This window comes from Myotis davidii, unplaced genomic scaffold, assembly GCF_000327345.1.
Source record: "Myotis davidii unplaced genomic scaffold, ASM32734v1 scaffold104, whole genome shotgun sequence".
In the NCBI taxonomy this organism is placed as follows: Eukaryota; Metazoa; Chordata; class Mammalia; order Chiroptera; family Vespertilionidae; genus Myotis; species Myotis davidii.
In genome coordinates this window covers 2596902-2620007 of record NW_006296625.1, presented here as the reverse complement: position 1 = coordinate 2620007, position 23106 = coordinate 2596902, and positions in this window count along the sequence as shown.

Sequence of the window (23106 nt, the reverse complement as noted above, 5' to 3'; positions counted from 1 at the left end):
ACCAGACAGTCCTGCTTCTCCCGTTTGAGTCTGTGCCCCTAAAGCCTCTCCCGGATCTGGAGCTCAGAGTCTGCGACTCCCTCCCGATTGAAAACGCCAACCGCGCACTCCGCACCTCAGAATTTGCCTTCAGCACTGCGCCTCCTCTGAGTGTCCGTATGCGTTACTCTTTCCTCCTAGTTGTAGGACTTCCACTCAGCCAGCGTTCCTGTGGGTCTGGATGATGTCCCTTCCGTCTTTTAGTTTCACTTTTGAAATGGTTGTTCGAGGCGGCAAACTCCGGCGTTAACCTATGCCGCCATCTTGGTTCTCCTCAAGATGACCATCTTGAGCAGGGCTGAATCTGATCCCGGAAGAAGATAAAGATGTTACTGGGCCTTTTACTCCTTAATAGGCATTTGAAATAGTGGTCAAGTTCTCATAGTCTCAGACTATTCAAGGGCCACTTTCAAGCCTGATACCAAGGGGCCGACATAGTGACACCACATAAGGGTCTGCAAGGACCATTGGAAACCTATTTGTAAAATTGTGACGTGAGAATGTATCATTGCAAATACCATAACCACCATACTGGTATTTCTAAAGTAAACTTTAAAAAAAATGAAAATTCTTTTTAAAATGTTTCAATTACAGTTTATATCCAATATTATTCTGTATTAATTTTAGATGTATAGCAAAGTGGTTAGAAAATCACATAGTTTACACAGTGCAACTCCCACTGCTTCAAGTACTCACCTGGTGCCATACAAAGTTATCATGACATTATTGACTATATTTCTTATGCCATAATCTACATCTTTGTGACTACCCAAGTAAACTTTTGATTGACATGTAACATACATAAGTAAAAGTGCACAGTTTTTTAGCATATAGATGGAAGAATTTTCACAAAATACATGTCTTCATATAACTAGTACTTGTATCAAGATGTTGACCTTTGCAACCCATTTTTGCCTACTTCTAATGAACTAACCACTCTTCTGATATGTAACACCATTAATTAGTTTTACTTGTTTTGGGGTTGATACAAATGAAGACATACAGTATGTATTTTTTAGGTTTTAAAGGAACATCCATGTTTGTGTATAGAAGCTGTTTATTCTTTTCACTTCTGAATAGTAATCCATTGTATTAAAATCCTACAATTTATTGATCTGTTCTGTCGGTGGACATTTGTTGATGGATATTTCCCCCTTGTATTTGCCTGTTTATAATAATACTACTCTACATTTTCATACATGACTGTTGGTGCACATAAGCATGCATTTTTAAGAGACATTATATATATGGATGAAATTGCTAGTTCATAGGATGTTCAGCTTTAGCAAATATGACCAAAGAGTAAGTACATATCTACACATTCCAGTGTTCTTCATTACTGCATTTCCATGTTTCCATCTAGGATCATTTTCCTTTTGCCTGAAAAACTATACTTATAATTTTTTCCGCAAGCCTTCTAGCAAATAGTTCTTTAATTTACTTTTGTTCAGAAACATCTTTATTTCAACTTCAATTAAAAATTGTTGGGATAGAACTCTAGAAAATTTTTTTTCTTCTGGCATTTTAAGGATGTGATTCCATTTTTTAAAAGTTTCCGTTCTTTATGTTCACAAGTGGGATGTCAGTCTTAATGTTGCTACTTTAAATATAATGGTTGTTTTTTTATATGGTTATTGTTTTTTATTTGTGATGAAAAATTGTGCCTAGGTGTAGTTTTCTTTGTATATATCTTGCTTGGGATTTCTTGTACTTCCTGAATCTATGGCTTGTACTTGTCATTAGTTTTGGAAAATTCTCACTTATTATCTCTTAGTGAATTCTTCAAGTTTTCTTTATAACATCATGTTCTGTGAATTTAGTTTTGTTTCATTCCAAATTGGATGCCTTTGTTATTTTTTTCTTGTCTAATTGCTCTGGTTGCAACCTCTAGTACAATGTTGAACAGAAGTAGTGAGAGCAAATAATTTGATTTATTTCTTATCATATAAGGAGAGTATTCAGTCTTGTAACCATTATTAGTTGTTATTTTCGTAGATGCCCTTAATCAGGTTGAGGAAGATTCCTTCTCTTCCTAGTTTATTAAGTATTTTTTTGTCATGAATTCCTAGTTTGTTGAATGTGTTTATCACGAAAGAGTGTTGGATTTTTGTCAAATGCAAATTGTCCCCTTTGACTGTGGTTTGACAGGGTGTTTGACTGGGAGGTTGGGAGTTCAACTGCTTGCTCTGACATGCGCTGTCCACCAGGGGGTGGCACGGAATATGGTGGGCCAAGGAGATGCACTGTGACCTTTCGCCAGCTACCTGTGAGCAGGGGTGACAGGGACAGAAGTGCAGATGCGGTGAGAATGCAGGGTGTCCACTAAGCTCGCTCTCACTCCCCCTGCTATCTTCACCCAGGACGGGACGCCAGGGCTCGCATGCTGGGGAAGCCCCTGTGCTCAGGTGCCAGGTGCCCATGAGGAGCTCCACCCCGCACCCACCTGGTCTCTTCCAGGTGAGCCAGGCCGCAGCCGCTGGGACTACAGGGGCCGGTTGGGCTCCCGGTGGGTTCACACAGGAGCTTGTTTGCGAGGCTGGCCAGGAGAGAGTGAGCTGCCCGCCTGGCTTCCATGTCATGCCACTGGGTGGCCCAGAGGCCAACATTGCGCCCTAACCTGTGGAGTCTGGTCGTGCTTCCTGCATCTCCGCCCTTCCAGGCTAGACGCTTGGGCTTCGATTGGGGCCAGGCCTAGGAACTGCACCCGTCCATGAATTTCGTGCACCCAGCCTCTTGTAGGAGATAATCCTTTTTATAGTTTGCTGGATTCAGTTTGCTAGTATTTTTCCATGTATATTTATAAAAACTATTAGTCTGTAGTCATTTACTTTTTATTGTTATGTCTTTGGTTTTGATATCAGGGTAATTCACTATCCTTATACAATGAGTTGGAAATTGTTCCTTTCTCTTTTATTTTATGCAAGTGTTTGTAAAAAATTGGTATTAATTCTTCCTTAAATGTTTGGTAAAATTTACCAGGGAATCTATTAAGGTATGGGATTTTCTTTCTGAGGAGTTTTAAAATTAATAAGGGAGTCATCTTTCTCTTATTATAGTTTTATTCAGATTTTTTACTTTTTTCTTCAGTAAATTTTGGTAATCCTATATTTCTAGAAATTCTTCCATCTCATCTAATTTATTTAATTTGTTGGTGTATAGTTATTTATAATATTCCATTATAATTTTTTTTCCAACTGTCTGTAGTAATGTTCCTCTTTCATTCATGATTTTAGTAATTTAAATCTTTTTTCTTTGGTCAACCTAGATAACATTATTATTCTTTAAACAGAATTTCTTCCCCATTTTCTCTCTCTCTTACACCTCAGGGACTCAAATGACACATATCTAGACATTCACTATGGTCCATATATTTCACATTCTATTCATATTCTCTATTTTTTCTCTTTATGTGTAAGTTTGGAAATATTCTGTTAATCTGTCTCCTAGTTAACAATTTCTTTCTCCAGTGATGGCCATGCTAAAGGTTTAACTCATTTAATGTGTTCTTGGTTTAGTTATCTTTAAGTTCTAGAATTTCTATTTTATGTTTTTCTTATGGATTTAAATTTTTGCAACTATAGTCTCTATTGTCATCTATTTTCTTAAATAATTAATCACAGTTATTTTAAAGGTTTTGTCTGATAACTCAAAACTCTGCATCACTAGTAAATTATTTTAATCTATTTATTCTCTTGATTCTGTTTCTTGGGAGCACTGGTAATTTTTGATTGAATGCCAGACACTATAAATATCATACAGGTTTGGCAGATATTATCTTATACTTCATGAGAAAATGTACTCTATTCTCTGAAAGGCAATCAGAATAGGGGCAAACCTCCTCAATGCAATACAGGAGTGCGTTTTCTTGATTTTGGGTCACTAAGTATAACTAACAATGCATTTAGGAAATAGAACTTGTTATTTTAAATATAAGAAGTTTTGAATTTTAAGTTACAACCTAGAAAATGAATCTTTAAAGATTTACTTCAATATATGTGGCTGTACAAAAGTTAACACAATGCTTGATTAGGAAAAATCAATAGAAAATTTTACGTACTCATTTTAAGCCAGGGGGTGCTAACTGCTGGAATACTGCAGACTGTGTTGTTCATTGCTCCTCGAGGCGGTGGCACTTAGAAGACAGCTTAGCATAGAGTAAATGCTAACTAATGCTCGGTTGTTAAGTTGAACATCTGAGGTTTGTTGTAAGAGCTAATTGTGGGACCGAACAAGCACTTAAGTGCCCTATTAAAATTTCATTTTTATTTTATGTTTACAAATATGTGCTAATCAGTTTTTAAAAAATGTTCGTTAGCATACTCTTCCCTTCCCCCATTCCTTCTTTTCTTCCTGCCCAACATGCATACATACACACATCCACTGTGGCCTGGTTCCTTGTTATTTCCTTGTTACTTTAGGTTCTGGGCTTAATCAAACATCTCTATCCTATTGGTAGTTCAACCATTCTAATATTTGATTATTCAACATGAGAGCCATTCTCTCCTATCTAATACATACATTTTTCAGATCACCATAAATCTCTTTAAGTTCTTATGTAAAGCTTCAGGCTAAATGATATTTGAGAAGAAACTATAGGACAGTTTATATTAAGTAAAAGTCAAATCTATCAAAACCAGTGCCAAATCACTACAGATTTCCTAGAAGATTTGGATTAGTAACATTAGCTTTGAAATTTGGGACTGATTAACCCCAGGCATTAAATATGGAGACAAGGAAACATTAAATATGGCTTCAAGGCCTCTCATGTTATAATGTAACTATTGTAATTGGACCATGAGAAGGAATTTTATCTTCTGTAAAGTTACTTTTTTACAATGAACAGAAATAATTTTCTTCTAATTATTTTGCAAATAAAACAAAGGTAAGCTTATTGAATTATATTAAATACTATCATATCTTTTTTTTTATTCATAGGTCTCAGAATTGTCTATTAGAGCATCTTCAAACAGAGAGACCCCCAAACCTCTCAAAAATGCCAAAATCTTTGCTTTCTCCTGTCAAATACAGAGCTATTTTCAAGGTTAAGCAGTGTTAATGTTTTCAGGTAAAAACAATCTCTTTGGAATATGAATTCCTACCTCAAAATTTTGAAAACATTTATTTGCAAAGATATTTGCACCCTTATGTTTATTGCAGCATTATTCACCATGGTCAAGACATGAAAACAACCAAAGTGTTCTTTGATGAATATTGGATAAAGAAGATATGGCACATAATATGATTCCACTCATATGTAGGATATAAAACGGAAAGCAACAAATGAACAAACAAAAAAAACCCCAACCAAACAAAAACTCATAGACACAGATAACAGTATAGTGGTTACCAGAGGGAAGGGGGTGGGGTTAATAAAAGGTAAAGGGGGTCAAATATTGGTGACAGAAGATTTGACTTTGGGTGGTGGGCACACAATGCAATATACAAATGATGTATCATAGAAATGTACCCTTGAAACCTATATAACCTTATTAACCAATGTCACCCCAATAAATTTAACTTAAAAAGAGTAAAAAAAAAAAGAAAGTACTTTCCCAAGTTGGTGGAGAATGCTTACATTTAGATTGCTCATGCCATCACTGATATGTTTAGACTGGATTAATTTAAGGGGAGAGAAATTTTAAAGGCTGTGCAGTAGATTTTAATTTTGTGTCGTATACTTTGTATTTTTTTATAGTTTTCACATAAAATTTAGTATAGTTTTTGATCAGAAAAAAATATCATTTTAAAGTTAAAATTCAGTATTATTTTTAGTAGTAAGATTAGTTTACTTGGAATTTTAAAATTTATAGTGTCTCATGATCAGCGATGTAAAAGTGACTAATGTCTTGATTAATATCTCTGACTCAGTCATTTAATATATTCCTGACAAGTCTTAGCAAGCAGATGACATCCTTGCTCTTCTCTCTCCACATCTATCTCTTTACTTTTAAAATGTGGTGCGATGAATTTCTTCAAGTAAATGGAGCAATGCAAAAAAAAAAAAGATAATAAAAAGGAGACATTCCCCATAGGATTTGTCACCTTTTATGTTTTTTATTCTTGGCAAGATACTAATGATTGGAGAATAGAAAAGTTGGCCACAACGTGGTGAGCAATTCTTTCCTTTGATAAAGGCAACATTATCCCCTCAAAAGGGAAAACTAATGGACTGGTGTGATTCTCTTTCTCCCCTTAATTTCCATTCTACTTTTACCCTTTTCATGGACTGTCAGGTCTTGTGAGCTGTTCTGCACCTAAGTCCCAATTTCTTCACCACTCACTCAGCCTCCAGCACTGTTACTCACATTGTGCCCATTCCACTAACAGTGCACTCTCCAAAATATCAGTATCCAGATCTAAATGGCTTAGTTTCAGTTTTCTGTCTGCTTGACTTCCTCCAAAACATGCCAGGCCAATCAGCAATCCCCTCTCCTTTTCCCTTGCCCCTGTAACACTGTATCACCCCCACTAATCATGGGCACTCCTTAGGGTTTCATGGGCTCAGTATACTTCTGTCTTTGTAGCCTTTGGGATAGGAGAGAGCAATAGTACATTCTTCCTCTTGGGCTATTATTTCCATAAAGGCTGTTAGTATACGAATTTCTTCCATAAATAGCATATCCCATGTGCTGTGTGCCTAGCTGGGAATTGGATATATACAGATGCTGATGATAATGATGATAATGATGATGATGAAGCATGCTGACCTTCAACGTGTCTTAGATGGGTTAACTAATTTTATTTCCCCCCAAATCCAATGCACTGGATACCATTATTTTTCCAATGAGGAAATGGAGGCATAGAGACTTTAAATACTTGGCCCAGATGATGGTTTTAGTATGAGACAGAGCCAAAGTTTGAATCCAAGAAATCTGTGCCTAACATTGCTATAATACTGTCCGTGCCCTCAAACCAATCATAGTGGCGTGGGGAAGTCAGAAAACTAAGGAAAACTGCAACATGGACTGAGACTGTCATTACAAGATATGGGAAAGACCCTGGAAACACAAAGGAATTCAGGGATACAGGGGGAGCTTTCTGGAATCAAATTTGTTAACATGGGGATGGGAAGAGGGCAGAGATGAGTAGAGAGAACTGCACACCAGGCAGAGAGAACTGCATGTGCAGAAGATAAACACATGATGTGAGAAGCAAGCATCATATTTTTGAGGATCTGCACACTATTTATCTTTTCTTTTTTTTCTGTGGTGGTGACTTGAGAGAGGCAGGATCTGAAACAATAGCTAGACAGTGGCCAGATAATACAAAGCACAGAAACCATTCTTAAGATGCTGGCTGTTTCTCTGAAAGTGATAAGGTGCCATTGACAGATTTAAAAATGTGCAGAGACATGGTCAGCCTTTTATTTTATAAAGGCCAACCTGGAAGCAATACAAAGGATAGAACAAATAGGTATTTGGTAGTTCAGGTGAGAGATGAGAGGGCTACAACCAAGGTATATGAATTTAGAATGGAGCCCTGGCTGGTTTGACTCAGTGGATAGAGCGTTGGCCCACAGACTGAAGGGCCCCTGGTTCGATTCTGGTCAAGGGCATGTACTTTGGTTGCAGGCTCCATCACTGGCCCTGGTCAGGGGTCTGTGTGTGGGAGGCAACCAATCAATGTGTCTCTCTCACAATGATGATTCTCTCTATCTCTCCCGCTCCCTTCCACTCTCTCTAAAAATCAATGAAAAAATATCCTCAAGTGAGGATTAACCCCCCCCCCCCCCAAGGTAAAAAAAAAAGAATTTAGAATGGAGGGGAGGGTCAGACACGAGCTTAAGGAGATAAAATCCACAGAATGGGCATTTGATTGCATATGAAGATTAAAGAGAGGAGTAGAGAGTCAAGGATGACTTTTATGCTACTGACTTAGGTGCAAGGTGATCCCAATTCCTAAAACTGAGTGGGGGAAGCAGGACTCTGGATGAAGAAGAGGAATTTGCTGAAATGGGGAGTTGCAGTAGTTACTGAGAAGAAGATTAAAGAGGGAGCAGCAAATGTAAGTCTTGAGGTAGGATGAAGGTCAAGGAATACAAATCTGGGAGTCCTGGGTATGTGAAAACAAAAGGTAGATGAGATTATCTTAGAGAAGGTTCAGAACAAAAAGAGGCCAGACAATGGATTCCCCAGAAAATATGGCTATTTAAAGGTGAAGAGAGGCAGAGAAAGCAACGGAGTTGAAGAAAAAAATGCCAGAAAAATTTGCATGCAATTTTGTTAAGTCCTTCCAAATTCATAAAGAGCTGAGTAGTCTCCTGTTATTAAAAGAAGACTAAATCCCATAAATGTTTAGTGTAAAAGTGTATTGAGAAGAAAAACTAGAAGGAGGTGACTTTGATGTTCTTTGCTTCCCCTTGTGTTCTTAGTGGCAAAGCAAAGGCAGTTCTCAATGGATAACAAAATGATCTACTCTGTGGTGTGCAGTAGTTTTGCTGGGCTGATCACTGGAGAAAGAACTGAAATATAAAAATAAACAATGGGCTTGCCTCAAAGGAGGATGACTGTTAGGGAGAAGGAAAATGTGGCTTTTTATTCTTTGATTCTAGGCTTCCAACGTATCTTTGCTTTAATCACTTTTCTGAAGATTTTGCTGTTAGAATTATAGATTTTTACGAGATAGAGATAGCAGTTCCTCTTCAAAGTATCTACTGAAGAGAAATCAAAAGATATGTCTCTACAGAAGCTTGCAACATGAATGCTCATAGCAGCATTATTCACAATAGCCCCCCAAATAGAAAAACATCCGAACCTCCATTAGCTAGTGAAAGGATAAGCAAAAGGTGACATGTCCGTACAATATAGTGCTATTTGGGAATCAATGGAAACAAGCTGTTTGATATATGCTGTACCGTACACAGATGTCATAAATTATGTTAAAAGAAAGATGCCAGACAAACATTATATATTATATGATTTCACTTATAGTACATAAAATTTCTACAAAAGGCAGAAATCAAAGTGGTGGTTGCCAGAGGCTGGGGATGGGAGCATGGATTTACTGCAAATGGGCGGAGGGAACCTTTTGGGTTGATGAAAATGTTCCAAAACTCTGTAAATCTGCTACAAAAATCAACGACCTTTACACTTATAATGGGTGGATGATATAGTATGTAAATTCTACCTCTATAAAGCTTTATGTACCATAAAAATCATAGACTCATGATTTTGCTGAGATCATTTATCCAACGCTTAGTTTGTTTTAGTTTCTTCTAGTTTTTTCCCCCTCTTACTATTTCTAGTTATCCCTCTTACTTCATTGACAAGTTTCTACACACGGTGACTTTTATTTAACCCGTCTAGGAGACAGAATGAATCATAGACACTTATAGACAAGTTGAATGTTATTATAGCATGTAGTCATCTTTCCAAATGACTAAATAGATTTGTTTTTATTTTAATCTTCAGTACTACCTACAAGATATTTGAAATAAAAAAATATCAGTTTTGAAGATTGAGGCAGAACTTATTTGGGATAGAGAAGGTTTATGCTTCCTGTTGATTTTCTTACTTCTTTCTGTGGTGCAAATCCCAAAATTGCTGACTCACTGGGTAACTTTAAGAATTCTTGCAGTTTGAATATGATTCTCTCTGATTTTTCTTTATGGAAAAGTAAATTGCTTTTATTTTTGAAATGCAATTTTTATGTGAATATTACAAGTATAAATTGTCAAAGAGAAAGTCCTTGAAAATCATATCTATTATCCCATTCTCTCATTTTTATCTATGAGTTTCACAGCTTATGAATGTTGGCGATCGAAACAGAGTCCCAGTGTTACTTTAAAATTTCTAAGTGGTTTATGATATTCTTCAAAGATTTCATTCTAGTTACCTAATATTCACCTCCTTTGAGTTCTTCTCTGTGAATCAGAACTGTTTATCCAAATTCAACTAGAAGTCATTATATATGCTGTCTCAAAGTGGCTAAAAATTTAAGATGACATGCTCACTTGGCTTTCAAATGACAACGCCACTATTATGTGTTAGTTTTGTGACCTTTTACATGTAATTTAGCTTCTTGAAGCCTTAGTTTGTTTATTTATAAAATTAAGATTACAATAGTATCCATTTCATTGGTTGGTGGTAAATATCAAGTGAGATAACTCATTAAGGTTCTTTGTGCAAGGTTTCAACAATTATAAGTACTCAATGAATATTTCTCCTTTTTTTCTTCTTTGTTTCCTATATCAGTGAATGTTATCACATTGTACCAAATTACTCAAGTGACAGCCTCCTTTCTGTCATTCTTTACCTCCTAATTAGCATCAAATCCTGCTGTAAAAAGAGAGAGAGATTAGAAAAGAGAGAGGTAAAATCAAAGGCAAAGAAGGAAAAATCAAGAGTTGGTGCTTTGGAATGTAAGTCTCCAGAGTCTGATTGAATGGCTATTATTAAGGGGACTATGGAGTGTTGCTGGATGTTATGAACTGCACCCCTTTTTAACATTATGAGACAGAAGTAAATATTGAAATTCTTTAATTTATTAAAATAGCCATATTGTCTCACTTCTGAGCCCCGTAAGTTTAGAACTTCATGAGGGTTAAAGTTGTATACATTTTAATTTAAAATTAGGTACAAAAGGACTGCCATATTTTTATAGGCATGTGCTAGAAATGGGTAGAAGATAGCTTTCAATTCTTCCATACTTGGTTTAATAATTCAAGAAGTTTTTATTACCGAAAGCATTTGATTGCCAAACTAATATAAAAAATTAAGTACCCTTACCACCCAAGAGTAGACCACTTTACCACTTTAAGGTGAAAGATGACATATTGTGAGTTAAAATTACTTGTTTTAAAATATTAAAAATTTTGGAATATCTATTCCTAGTCTTTTTACACATGGATGTGTTTGTACACAGGTACACACTCTAAATTAAGATCATAGTAGTCACACTATAGTGTCACCTGCCCTGTTCATTTAACAAAAAATATGAGCATTTTGACATACCATTAAATCATTTCCAAAATATTATTTTGCATGGACGCATATGGATGAGTTTAAACCAAGTTTTTAGGTCCACTACTTCATGTTTTCTCTCAAACCATCAAAAATTTGAATTGAGACAACATGGTTCAAGCATGGGTTTTTAAAAATTAAAATTTTTCCTATCTTTCTGTCTTCTCAGACATTTTGTACATTATGTCTAATTTTTTTGTGATGTGAACTACAATTTATTTGATTATAAGAAAAAGATAATTAATTTGGTATAAGTTATAGGGTAAAAAAAAAAAGCCCACGTGACTCACAAGAAAATTTGAATTGTAGATTCTTCAAAAAGACATTTAGTTTTATTTATAATATCCACACGTAAGTAAAATTAGAATAATACAAATGTAGTTATAATTGTTAAAGGACCTAGCGACAGAAGAGTAAAGGGTAATATGGACTAAATTCTGGCAAAAGATGGTGGGAGTGGTGAGAGCACATCTTGATTACCATGTCCAGCTTGGGTAGCGTCAGTGGGTTGAGCCTGGGCCCGTGTTGCCTGTGCTGTCTTCACCGGAGTAAGTCTGTGCGGTGATATTGGGTGTTATTCCTGGTTCTGCAGCCATCTTAGAGAGCCTCTGCATAGGTCCTTTTAAAAAAATCCTTCAAAATTTTTTTTCTTAGTAGATTTTTGCTGCTTGCAGTCATGAACACTAACTGATAGCATTGTAGAACCCTTTCATCAAATTAAAGCTTGCCGAGAATACGAAGTGTATAAAACCAACAGGCATTTAAAAAAAAAATGAGGGTAATCAAGGCCAGGCAAGCCGATTTTAGGGGAAGGAGCTACAATGGTCTGGAATAATGGAAGCTGGCCAGGTCATTGGGCTATTATCACTTTGACCCCGAGTCACTGAGGCAGCTGTTACCTCATGCAAGTGTTAGAAATATATTAATTTTGCCTACTTTTTTAGTTTGCCCAGGGAGGGCCTGGCAGCCAGTTATATAGACTTCAGTAGGGTCGTCTGTAGGCTTCACACATGGCCCACCTATTTGTGGAAGGCGCAGTGGGTGGGGGTGGTGAGGCATGGTTGGGAGCCGATGCTGCAGTTTGTTGTAGTTAGTGGGCCCAACTGGGTCATACAAATAGAAAACACATTCTCACACGTTTAAAGATGGAGACATGGTCTGGGCTACAGAATGTAAGAGCACAATTCAGGTGCCAGGCCGGCCTCTGTAGACCAGGCCTTCTACACAACAGATTACTCAATAATTACAATGTGTAATTGGTTGCACTCTCCCCCACGGAGAGCGGGGATCTCTTTTGTGCCAAACTGTCCAGAAGGGCTCACCCACAGTCATGACAGGTGTTTTTATTTCACTTGCAGACTTCTTTGAAAAACCCTTGGCATGAATAATTTCTTGGCGTGTAAGCTTAACCTGAAGGGAGTTCCAAGTTGCAGAAAGCCTTTTCTTTGGCTAATAAAATTCTTCTACCTCTTTCATGATCAACCTCCCCGCTCTGTTTCCAGGAATTTCTTGTTTTGAGAGATCTCAGACTGGCTCACAGCTACGTTTGCACACTGCACACTTGGTTCTGCACCTTTGAAGATTTTAACTGATACCATATATTCTCTCTCCCTACTTCCACACTGAGCATGTGCCTTCCTCAGACTCCGGTTCCTTCTTGCCCTTGGTGAGCCCACAGCTACATTTCTGTGGGATACAGAAATTAATAGGATTTGCTTAGCACCTTGGCTTGGGGGCATTCATTGTGGAGCGTTTTTTAATGAGTCTTGCTCATCCATTTGCCCTCTGTTCCTTTTCTGACAAGGTACTTTCTTTGCTTCCTGCTTCCTCCTTTCTTTGCCCTCTTCATAATGACCACTCTTCAAGGTGGTGGGAGGGAATGATATTCGCCTTGTTTTCCTTTGTCCATGATGGTGTTTGCAGCTTCATTGAATAAAAGCAGAAAACACACCAAAAACCCAATAAAACAAACAAACAAACAAAAAACACACAAAACACTAGGTTTAAAAAAAATTTATGTGAAAATTTTATCATTTCACAATTGTTTCTGTTATTTAAAAAAATCAAATGATTGAGTGATCAACAATATAAAACTGATTAATCTAATTGATGGCAGAATATCACGCAGTTTAAAAAATAACTATGTCTTTTTTTAACATTCAATATTGTTTTGTATTAGTTTCAAGTGTACAGCATAGTGGTTAGACAATCCTATTTTGCAAAATATTCCCTCCACATTTTAAGTACCCACCTGGCACCATTCATAGTTATTATAATATTTTTATTATATTTCCCATGCTGTACTTTACATCCCCATGACTATTTTGTAACGTTTTTTTACCCATCTCCCATCCCCACTCCCCTCTGGCAAGTTTCAGTCTCTGTATCTATGAGTCCATTTCAATTTTGTTTGTTTATTTTGTTCTTTAGATTCTACATGTAAGTGAAGTTATACGGTATTTATATTTCTCATTCTGACTGGTTCATTTAACATAATACCCTCTAGGTTCATCCATGCTGTTGCAAATGGTAATATTTTATTTTTCTGACCTAATAATATTCCATTGTCTATATGTACCACCCCTTTTTTTATTCACTTGTCTATTGTTGGGCACTGGGTTGCTTCCATATCTTGGCTACTGTAAATAACATTGCAATGAACATAAAGTTGTATATATTTTGAGTTAGTGTTTTAGGTTACTTTGGATACATATCCAGAAGTGGAATTACTGGATCATAGGGCAGTCCCACTTTTAATTTTGGGGGAACTTTCAATACTATTTATCATAGTGGCTGTACCAATCTGCATTCCTACCAACAGTGCATAAGGGTTCCCTTTTCTCCAGATCTCCTCCAGCAGTTGTTGTTTGTAAATTTATGGATGATAACTATTCTGACAGGTGTAAGGTGGTATCTCATTGTGGTTTTAATTTGCATTTCCCTTGTGATTAGTGATATCGAGCATATTTTCATATATGTTGGCCTTCTTTATCTCCTCTTTGGACAAGTGTCTACTCAGGTCCTCTGCCCATTTTTTAAATTGTATTTTTTTTTGGTGTTGAATTGTATGTATTCTTTTTTAAAAATATATTTTTATTGGTTTCAGAAAGGAAAGGGCAGGGAGAGAGAGATAGAAATATCAATGATGAGAGAGAATCATTGATCAGCTGTCCCCTGCATGCCCCCTACTGGGGATTGAGCTGGCATCCAAGGTACATGCCCTTGACCAGAATAGAACCTGGGACCCTTCAGTCCACAGGTTGATGCTCTATCTGTCCACTGAGCCAAACCAGCTAGGGCTATATGTATTCTTTGTAAATTTTTAATATTACCCCCCTATTGGATATTTCATTAGCAAATATTTTTCTACCATTCAGTAGGTTGTCTTTTTGTTTTGTTGATGGTTTCCTTTGCTATGCAAAACTTTTTAGTTTGATGTAGTTCCATTTGTTTATTTTTTTTTGTTTCCTGGCCCAAGGAAAAAATATCAGAAAAAATATTGTTAAGAGAGATGTCAGAGATTTTACTGCCTATGTTTTCTTCTAGGAGATTTATGGTTTTGAGTCTTACATTTGTCTTTAATCCAGTTTGAGTTAATTTCTATATATGGTGTAAGAAGGTGGTCTAGTTTCATTTTTTTTGGATGTATCTGTCCAATTTTCCCAATACCATTTATTGAATACTATCTTTACCCATTGTATGTTATTGCCTCCTGTGTCGTATAGGTATGGATTTATTTCTGTGCTCTCTATTCTGTTCCATTGATCTATGGTCTGTTTTTGTGCCAGTACCATGTTGTTTTCATTACTATAGCTTTGTAGCATAGTTTGAAATCAGGTATTGTGATACCTCTAACTTTGTAATTCTTTCTAAAATTGCTGCTGCTATATGGGGTCTTTTGTGGTTCCATATATATTTTTAGATTATTTGTTTTTATCTGTAAAAATGCCATTGATATTATGGTAGAAATTGTGTTGAATCTATAGATTGCTTTAGCTATTATGGTCATTTTAATGATGTTAAGTCTTCCTATTCACGACCATGGTATATGCTTCCATTTATTTGCATCTTCTTCCATTTTTTTTTCTTCAGTGTCTTATAATTTTCTGAGTACAGGTCTTTCACCTTCTTGGTTAAATTTATTCCTAGGTATTTTTTTATGCAATTGTAAATGAGATTGTTTTCTTAGTTTCCCTTTCTGATAGTTAATTATTGGTGCAAAAAATGCAACCAGTTTCTGAATATTTATTTTATATCCTGCTAGTTTATTGAACTTATTTATGAGTTTTAATAGTTGTGTGTGTGTGTGTGTGTGTGTGTGTGTGTGTGTGTAATCTTTAGGGTTTTTTATATACAGTACCATGTCAATTGCAAGTAATAAGTCTTACTTCTTTCTTTCTAATTTGTCTGATTGCTGTGGTTAGGACTTCCAGTACTATGTTGAATAAAAGTGGTGAAAGTGTACATACCTATCTTGTTTCTGATCTTTAGGAAAACACTTTTAGTTTTTCCCTGTTGAGTATCATGTTAGATGTGGGTTTGTCATATATGGCCTTTATGTTGAGATGTGCTCCTCCTACTCCCACTTTGCTGAGAGTTTTTTGTTTGTTTGTTTGTTTGTTTGTTTTTTATCATAAATGGGTATTGGACTTTATCAAATGCTTTTTTTGCATCATTGATATGATCATGTTGTTTTTATCCTTTATTTTGTGTATATGGTGTATCATGTTTATTGATTTGTAGATATTGTACTGACTTTGCATCCCAGGAACAAATACCACTTGATCATGATATATAATCTCTTTAATAAATTGCTGGATCCTGTTTGCTAATATTTTGTTAAAGATTTTAGTATCTATGTTCACCAGCGATATAGGCCTATAATTTTCTTTCTTTGTAGTATCTTTATCTGGTTTTGGAATTAGGGTAATGCTAGCCTCATAAAATGAGCTTGGGAGTCTTCTCTCCTCTTGAATTTTTTGGAATAATTTGAGAAGGGTAGGGGTAGCTCTTCTTTGAATGTTTTATAAAATTCACCTGTGAAGTTATCTGGTCCAGGACTTCTGTTTGTTGGGGCATTTTGATTAATACTTCAATTTTGTTCATTGTAATCAGTCTGTTCTGATTTTGCTTCTTCTTGATTTAGTTTTTCAATATTGTATGTTTCTAGGAAATTATCCATGTCTTCCAGATTGTCCAGTTTGTTGGCAGATAGTTGTTTGTAATATTTTCTTATAATCCTTTATATTTCTGTGGTGTCAGTTGTTACTTCTCCTTTTTCATTTCTGATTTTACTTATTTGGGTCCTCTTTTTTATTTTTTTTTTGACGATCTGTTTACAAGTTTATCAATCTTGTTTATCTTTTCAAAGACTCAGCTCTTGGCCTCATTGATCTTTTCTATTGTTTTTAGAGTCTATTTTTATTTATTTCTGCTTTGATATTTTTTATTTTCTTCCTTCTACTCACTTTGCATTTTGTTTGTTGTTTTTTTTTTTCTAGTTTCTAGTGTAAGGTTAGATTGTTTATTTGAGATTTTTCTTGTCTTGAGGTAGGCCTGTATTGCTATGCATTTCCCTCATAGGACTAGCTTTTCTGTGTCCCATAGATTTTGGTTGTCTCACTGTATCTTTCGATTTTTTTCCTTGATCTTGTTGTTAACCCATTCATTGTTTAGTAACGTGTTTTTTTTTTAGCTTCCATGTGCTTGCGTGTTTTTCAGCATTTTTCTTGCAATTAATTTCTAGTTTCTTATCATTATGGTCAGAGAAGATATGATTTCCATCTTCTTAAATTTATTGAGACTTGTTTTATGCACTAACATGTGATCCATCTTGGAAAATATTCTATGTGCACTTGAAGAGAATGTATATTCTGCTGCTTTAGGGTAAAATGCTCTGAAAATATAGTGAAATCTGTTGGATCCAGTGTGTCATTTTAGGTCTCTGTTTCCTTGTTAATGTTTTATCTGGAAGATCTATTCATTGATGTCAATGGGATGTTAAATTCCCCTACTATGACTGTATTTCTGTCAATCTCTTCCTTTATGTCCATCAATATTTGCTTTGTATATTTAGATGCTGCTATTTTGGGTACAGAAATATTTACAAGGGTTATATCCTCTTGTTGGATTGATTCCTTTATCATTATTTAATACAAATAAAAATTATTTATAAAAATATTTATTACCATAAGCAGCATAACTTGTGTCCAATGGAAGTTCACTGTTAGGGCATGAAATGTCTTGGGTTGGAGGGGACATTTTGAGGGTCATCTTATACCTCAAGGGAGACTCTCACCTACTTCATCCCATAGACTCTGCCAATGGGAAGTTTATTACCTCCTCTCTTGTATCTTAATGGTGTCTCTTAAGAAATTCTGCCTTCTGGTTAAGCACACTTATAGATGATATGAACTGACAAGGTGTCAAATTTTTCCTCTTCATTTCAGCGGATGGGTGGACACTGAAATGGACTGGAAATTCCAGATTCAACATCCAAGTCAAATTTCAGAGGTTGGGTTGTTGAAAACTTTTCATGCCTACTTTGAGCAAACTCTGTCCTTAATATCAAGCTGGCCTCAGAACTGGCCAAACTACTAAGGTTTTGATGCTGGGTGCTAAGACATGGGATTTAACTTGTGTAATTTGGCCTCAGTATATATTCCTAAAGCTGGTCTAGAATGTGAGTAATTCTTGGGGATGGACAAATACCTTCCTTTCTTAAAAATTACTTTGGTATTAGATTACCATGAAAATCCCCTTTCCCCTCTGTATCAAGGGAAAGAAGAATAATGACAACAATTCCCTTTTAATAGCTATTGAGATGCAGAGTGGGTGAAATAAAACTGAGACTATAACTAACACGTAACTCTTATTGTCCATGAGCACAAGAGCCATTGCAGGGCCAAATGTAGGTAAATTCTGAGAAGATAGTAAATGGATTTTTATTTTTTAAAATCTCCATATCTGTGTCCTATCTTATCTTAATTAGTATTCTCTAATACTAATTTCCATACTCTGCATGTACCCAGCATTCTTATACATTCTCCCTTTTAAGTATTTGCACGCAGGAGGAGATGAAAAATTCATTCATGTTAGGACTACCAGGATTATTCATGCCAAGGCTTGCTGAATAAAATAAAATGTGAAACCTTTTGTGGAATTTCAACCAATTGGTATGTGAGATAGAGTCCTATGTAGTGGACTATACACCATAAACATTAACCAATATAGGAACTTGGACCATAATTTATGACTGGAATTAATTATATTGAGTAGTTATTACGTGATTGACAGAGCAAAACATTTGAAATAAAGGTTGTTCTGGAAAAATCAAGACAACAGATCAATCATCACACACTGGAGAGATCACCTATCATATCTTCATAAATTCTTCTTTTACTATATTAATACTTTATTAGTTCTGAGTCTAAATTCTGACCTTCTCTGTTTTTTTTCTTTAATTGGCTTTTAGTTAAGAGTGAATTTAGACTACTGATATCAACTCTAGGAATTGGTCAAGCATGAGTTACATTGATGGGAAAGCGAGCACATTGTTAAAAATTCTTAGAAGTCACTTTTATTTCAGTAATAGTCATAGGACTTGTGTAAGCAGACTTCAGGATATAGTTACTGAATTTATTTGAAAATCATTTCCAAAAAACACAATAAAACACCAGTTCTCCGTAATTTTTTTTATGGGCTGCCTTCTAACATAGAGGTGCATAAGAAGGAAGAAGAGTGAAGTCAGTATTCACTTCTAGCCTGGAGCAATTACAAGTTTTCTCAAGTATTTATATAAGTGACCATTATCGAGACTATTCTAGAGGAAATGTGATAAAATAAGTCTGTTGGAAATGTGGTCTTGTCAAAACAAAATTTGAGACAAGAATCCTTTTCCTAGTTTAAATAGTAGGGATTATTTTTTGATACCTTCTGTTCTTTAACATTTAAACCCACTTTTTATTATGCAATACCATTTTCTTTTCAAGAAGAAATATCTATATCTACCAAAATGGTAGACATATAAAGGCTATTCTTTTATAGGACTACTCTAATACTAGTATATTGTCTTTGAGAGTAAGGAAGGCAAATCTTCAATGCCTTTCACAATAGTTGTTTCAGGCTAGATACTCCATAAATATTGGTTTAATGAAGAGAAGAAAAAACCAAATGAATGGCCAATTTGAATAATAGACACAGACATTTTGCTTTGAAAAGGAGCAGAAAATTATGGTTGAAAATGACATCTGCCTGAAAGCCCTTTACAGAAATATCTTCCAATGTCTTCTAAAATGGTTCAAAAAATAAAAATGTAGTAAAAAAAATGCATCCAAATATAAATCTTATGAACAATCTACTGCAGATTCTTGGAGAATTCCCAAGACAATATAAATTGCCAATGTCTGGACTGATAAGAACACTCTATGAATCTAACCTAGCTGTATTTTGCCTAATGTAACAAAACAAACCCCACTTACCTGAAATAATGGAGGACATCACCCTTTCTTACTAGTCTCAGATGTAGACGCAGGTGGAAAACCAGCTAGAAAATCAGGCTAGTGATTCTTAGACTCAGGCTTTGGGGGGAACATGAATCCATTCTACTCCCATTTGTTCTCCATATTAAAAAACAACAACAAGCTCATTAAGATGACAAGTCTCCCCAGAAGATGTCAACTCTCCAGAAGACTACCAGCAAACCTGCTAATCAGTTAGGTCCTATTGATTAGGCCTAATACAATAAAAGAGAACACTACCTTTATTGTCTTACAAAGAACCTCAGAGGAAAGAGGTCAGGGAAGGATATTTATAGGGTGTTAGTGTCTGGGCTCAAGTGGATTAAAGCTGGTCTTTCAAGGAGGAGAACATATTAGGATTGAGCAAAGTTCATGACATAATAATAATTTAGGACTGTGAATGCAATGGAGAGTCTTGAGTGAGTCTTAAGCAAGCTGTTTGGCTAGATTTCAGTTTGCCATAATTTACTGAAAGAAGCAGTGAAATTGTTTATTGATTTACATCCCTATATTTCTCTAATAATGTTCTGGAGTAAATAGTTAAGTCATGTTGATACAGGTGGCCTGATTTCTCCATCCTGGGAGTTAAGTTCCGTGGATGCCAGTGGTCTCAGATCTCACAGGTTAGGAAGCAGGGAGAGAAGGGTAAGTGATCACTGCATCCTGGGACATTTAAAACCAAGGCGAAGAGGGTAGAAATAGGAAAAAACCTAGTTTTAGCATCTATGCAATGTATTATACATGTGCACAGTCTAGTAAGAATATAAGACATCTAGGGAGTGGGATCAGAAGACCATCACATGTAGGTTTAGTTGTGCTACATGAAGGCCTCAAATACACTGGGAGTTGTATTAGAAACTGCACATGGTAACCTGCTCCTCACAGTGAGTCTCAGATGGAATTTTGACTAGAATCCAACTGAAGAAGAAACAGGGCCAAGGAGCTGCTATTTCCCTAGTCTTTTGGAAACACCGGGTCTTTATAGGGATCTCCTTTCTGGAGGAGAAGAACGCAGAACAAAACTCACATAGGGCCAATAGAAATACATGAGGAGAGTGGAGGAAGAACACCATTTGGAGCATACCGCTCAAAATGATTTACCTTGGAAGTCAGAGAAACATTTTATATGCTCTTTGGCATCCTCGGTAGGGTACACAATGACCTGACCACTATGAAAAAGGAGCAGAAAATTATAGTTTTTGAGTTCAGATAAAAGGGAAAAAGCATAAGTAAAGAGACAAGAAGTTAAGATAAAGGGGAAAGGAGAAGAAAACTAAGATTAATAGTCTAATAACAATTTTTTTACAAGTTGAACTTGTTGGAGAATAAACAAAGTTTTGAGTTACAGGATATGAGGCTTTAGAAGCAATTTTTGTTTTAAATATGTCAGAGCAGAGATAAAGCGCTGCTGTTTCAAACACCGCAACTACCATGAGAGTGTACAATGGAACTGGTGGAAGCGAGGGTATAACTTTGGGGAGGAAAATTAAAGATTAAAAATTACATTTTTGTCATCAGTTTTTGAATTACCATAATCACATAAAGACCACATTTTATGATTCTTTATATTCATAAAAGCATTGAAAAATTTAAAAACCATGTTTTATATTAAATAAAGAATTTAATAGCAATAGGATTATTATTTCTTTACACATAGTAGTGGAAAACACAACAGAAAACAGTATCAGCAACACTGGAGTATAATTAGAAAATAGTCCTCAGATTAGCTCTCTGGGTCGTAAGTATTCTGTAGCCTCTAGCTTCTCTCACCAGCAAAGTGAAGGTTTGTACAACATAGTAGGTGAGTGACTTCACAGTTCTTTAAAAATTAAAGCTGATTCTGTTTGAAAAATGAGACTCATATTTTTGGTTTCATGCCTTTTCTTTCTCAAAATGAGAGCTCTATAGCCTCCAATGTAGATAAATGTAAGAAGTCCTGCCATATATTTCAGCAAAGTAATTGAGATAGAAAGAACTAATTAACATAAAGTTAAATTATTATAATTTCATAAACATAATTACAAAATTTAAGAGAAAGTTTCTGGATAAGAAATGAGTGTGCCTTGTAGAATCTCCCTGCTCTAATTCATAATGAAATAAACAACAACAAGCAAGCAAAAACTAGAGAAAAAAAATCCACAGCAGCAATCAAAACCAGAAAGGAACAAAACTCAGTCTTCAAAGAATTACAGTTAAAGAAAGAAACATGACTCCGGAATGGCAGGACTTCCAAACCCACAACACTCCCCAGGAGCCATACCAATGAATCCACAAAATCCTAAGAATTCTGTCTAATATTCTGCAGTTGGGAGGAAAGCAAACTGAGTGGGTCAGCTTAAAGTTTTAATTGTTAAGCCTTTAAATGGAAATAGCAACCCAATTTTACTATGTTATATTTTACTGCAGGTTTCTTTTCTTTGTGGCCATTTATTATCTAGAAAATAGTTTTATTTTGGTATACCCTCTAATATAAACCGCTAGCATGTACAGATTGTTAATTATTACCTAACTAGAGGCCTGGTGCACAAAAATTTGTGCACTCGGGGGGGAGGAGGGGGTCCCTCAGCCCGGCCTGTGCCCTCTAGCAGTCTGGGACCCCTCGGGAGATAACGACCTACTGGCTTAGGCCTGCTCCCTGTGGCAGAGGGCAGGGCCCAATCGCTAGGTGCAGCCCCTGGTTGGGCTCAGAGTGGGGAAAAAAGAATCCTTGTGCACAGTTGATGGCAGTATAAATTGGTGCAGCACTATAGAAACAATACACAGGTTCCTCAAAAAATTAAAAATACAACTACTGTATGAACCAGCAATCCTACTTCTGGGTATTTATTTGAAGAAAATGGAAACATTAACTCTAAGAGATATCTGCACTCCCAAGTGCATAGAAGCATTATTTATAACTAGAGGCCTGGTGCATGAAAATTTGTGCATTGGTGCCGGGGGGTGGGGGGATCCCTCAGCCTAACCTGTGCCCTCTCACAGTCCGGGAGTCCTCAGGGGATGTCCTACTGACGGCTTAAGCCACAGTCTGGCCTCCCTCTGCAGGAGGCAACTGGGCCAGCTGATTAGGAGATGGTGCCGCTCCCATCACCCTCCACTGCTGGTCACTGCCCCCTCCATCACTGTTTCCTCCCTCTGCCCACTGGCATATGCCTTGGCTGGTCTGGTGCTGCCTGCTCACTGGCCCTGCCCTCTCCCCTCCCCCCATCATTCCGCCATTTGTTCGATTTTTATATTGCGCTTTTATTATATAGTATAGCCAAGATTTAGAACCAACCTGTGTCCATTAATGGGTGAATGGATAAAGAAGTTGTGAGATCTATCTGTCATCTATTATCTATCTATCTATCATCTATCCAATGGAATATTATTCAGCCTTTTAAAAATGAGGGAATGTTACCATCTTTACAAAATTATTCAGCCTTTTAAAAATGAGGGAATGTTACCATCTTTACAAAATGAATGGTCCTTAAAGGAATTATGCTAAGGGAAATAAGTCAAACAGAGAAAGACAAATACTGTATGATCTCACTTATATAGAGAATCTAAACAGACAATAACCCCAAACCAAAAACAAACAAAAACAAACA